Below are 3,185 nucleotides of genomic sequence, written 5' to 3'. Positions count from 1 at the left end.
GTGAGTAAATAAAAATAATTTGTTGTTATATGTATATTTCATTTAAAAAGGCGAGTGGAATGAGATTTAGAAACTGCTAAATCATAATTGGAATAAAACTAAAGAAAGAATACTCTTCTATCCTTTTTATCTTTTTTTTTCATGATATGTCACATTTTTGCGATTTTATTACATTATGCATTCCTGTCCAATTTCTCCTGGTTGATGAACGAAGTTTTTAATCAGTATATTGTCATCAAAATGCTGCCCATTCTCACTCTGTAGCTCACAGATAACGGGTCAATGATTCGTTATTACGTCCTCGGCTAAAGTAAGTCCTCAGATTAGTTAATATTTTAATAATAAAAGAAAGAAATGCTTATTTTCGTAATAATAACAATGGAGTATCCTTTCTTGCAATAAAATTTTCACAGAACACTCCCCAAAATTTGCATTCAAAGTAATAATTGTTTCGTAGTAATTTATAAAAGGATGATTAAAAACATTTTAAACAGATCCATTAACCCCACGATTTGGTACATAAATCATTTCTGTGTTGAAGGTTTAGTACTAATTTCATTTGCACAAATTATTTTAAAATAACATAAATTGGTCATTAACCTGGCTATCTTATATTCAAAATAAAAACCGAATTAATCAGTTAAAAATTATTCATTTGTCAGTTTTTCCCGGTGTTTTGGTGGGCGCCTTTGTTGGATCCCAAGGAGAATCCTATTATGCGAAAGATATGTACGTAAAACTTTTCTTCTTATGATTTTTATGAATTTCAATTTTGCAACCTCAAATAAAACTTCTGAAGAAAAAAATACCAGTGTATGTTGTTTGCTAGGTGCTGGATTGCCTGGGATAACATTAGGTTGTTTGTTGCCCCTGCGCTTGGATTACAAGCAGTATGTCACTGAATCTGAAATCTTTCAAATTATTTTTATAAAATTTCATTACTTGATATAGATCTGAGTAGTCATACAAGGTTTTATTGCATATCGCATCTTTGTTATTCTCGTGAGGTTTCTGTAATGGTGATGATTTTTGCAACCAAAGAGCACAACGAAAACTTACACAAACAGTGAAAAGACAAACAGAATTATCCTGTAAGTATAAAGAGGCATTGCAACCGTTATGATACAAAGGTTGAAACACTGATGACACATTTAACTCCGGATAGGACATTGTCCAGACTTTTAACTACCATGTCTAATTGTGATGTCCAAAATATACTTTATAGCTCTTGTCGAGATTTCTTAGCAGTATCACAGAGTCTCATGTTGAACTCACACATATGTTCATTTTTAAATATATGAAGTCCTAAAAGTTAGAATCCCACAGAAGATTGGTGAGAGTTTTAGTCCTTAGTACTATCCCATCTTTCTCCCATGGGAGAAAAAGTGTCAGATGGAATATTTACTCCCACTAGGATTTTTTAAATAAATTTGTACAAATGGGATAAATCCCACAGATATTGACAATGAGTAATTTTCTCCCATACATTGTTTAACATGGGATATATCCTATACAGCTCAACGCACTTTTTAAACTCACATGGTGCTTCACAAATTAATGTCACATTTTTCTTTCAATAAAACTAAAAAATATCGAGTTTTAGTACGAGACATAACCCTTATATTATTAAATGTTTCATGTTAAAGGTACATTCTCTAAAATCATTATCTAAGTTTTAAAAGTCAATGTTCTAAAAGAAAACATGTTTATAAACTTTATAAACTGTAAGACTTCTAATAAATTTCTAGTATATTTATTCTTAATGAAAGAAAATTGCCCTGTGCTTCTAATACTTGGCAACTAGCACGAGGCAAAGGTAGGCTCATTTATAACTAAATAACTAAAAATCTACAGGACCATTCCAGTCCCCTTACTTTTTTTGAAAATATTTAACATGGTTGAAATATCCTTCATCTATCCATTTACCAGTTTAAATTGGCTGTCTTGCAGCTTATGAAATTGAAGCCTTCTTATTCCAGAAAAATGACAAAATTAAGTAAATAACTTTTATAAATTTGTTAAATTAATGTGAAATATATATATGGATAGCACAAGTGTATTTTATATGATACCAAATTATTATTTTATCTTTCAACATAGCAAATTGTAAGATATTGAAATAAGAAAACAACAAAGAAAACAATAAAGACATATGGAATCAATTTGAAATAAATATCAGATATACCAAATTATGACATATTATAATATCAAAGTCCATAAAACATTATACAAAACTATGATGTTAAATGTGTTGATTCTATCGCAGGTATTTACAAATTAATTAATCGAACTTTTTTTGGAAACTATTTGGTTGATATGTTCTTGCAGCCGAAAAATGACAAAACTGCTTAAAGAAATTATGTGAAAGGATGGGATAATGAGATATTATTTATCTTTTAACATAGTAAATTGTAAATATTGAAAAGAAGAAGGATATGGAGATATCGAACAGTATTCATATCAAAGTCCATAAAACAATACAAAATAGGAGCAGAGGAAACATGGACCACCGAAACATCAGAGGTGAGATCACGTGCCATGGAGGAGTGAGCTTCCCCTGCTGACCGGTCCCCCCCGCCGTGTGCTCCTTGTCATGATCGGGAAATAACGAAAATATCCGTCGTCAATTCAATGTATAAATAATGGACTAACAATTAGTATGAAAAACGGCAGTCAGCAATTGACTTAATGATAAATTGTATTTGCTGACAAGGTCATTGTATCGACCAGATTTTCTTGTTTCAACAACTTGCTTGTCAATAGTTTACTCGTTTTAGGAATTGTTCATACGTAGAGCATGCTCTTGCATATCGAATCAACTGAGATATATACACTCCGTATGCAGTAGGTGAAGGTATATTGCTGCATAAGTAAGGGAAGTTGACGATAGAAAAGTTAAAGTCATCACGTTTATCATATAGCTTGCTCGTTAGATTACCATCAAGTAAAATATCCAAGTATGAAACAGGTGTGTCAGACCCTGTTCTATCTTTTTCCTCAAGCTCTCCAGGATATATCGTATCGACGTAGGAATGGAAATTACTTTTGTTATATAATTGACAATACGTTGTCGATATATATAAATGTCGAGTTGAAGGCCATAGTAAGTGTTTTCTTCTTTTCACGCATAAGATTTTGCACAAATTCTGCTTCATATGAATACAAAAATAGGTTTGCCAATAACG

The sequence above is a fragment of the Saccostrea cucullata genome, unplaced genomic scaffold (assembly GCF_032062105.1).
Source record: "Saccostrea cucullata isolate Sc308-1 unplaced genomic scaffold, CSIRO_AGI_Scuc_v1 ctg456, whole genome shotgun sequence".
Classification (NCBI taxonomy): domain Eukaryota; kingdom Metazoa; phylum Mollusca; class Bivalvia; order Ostreida; family Ostreidae; genus Saccostrea; species Saccostrea cuccullata.
Note: the sequence above shows the minus strand (reverse complement) of the source record.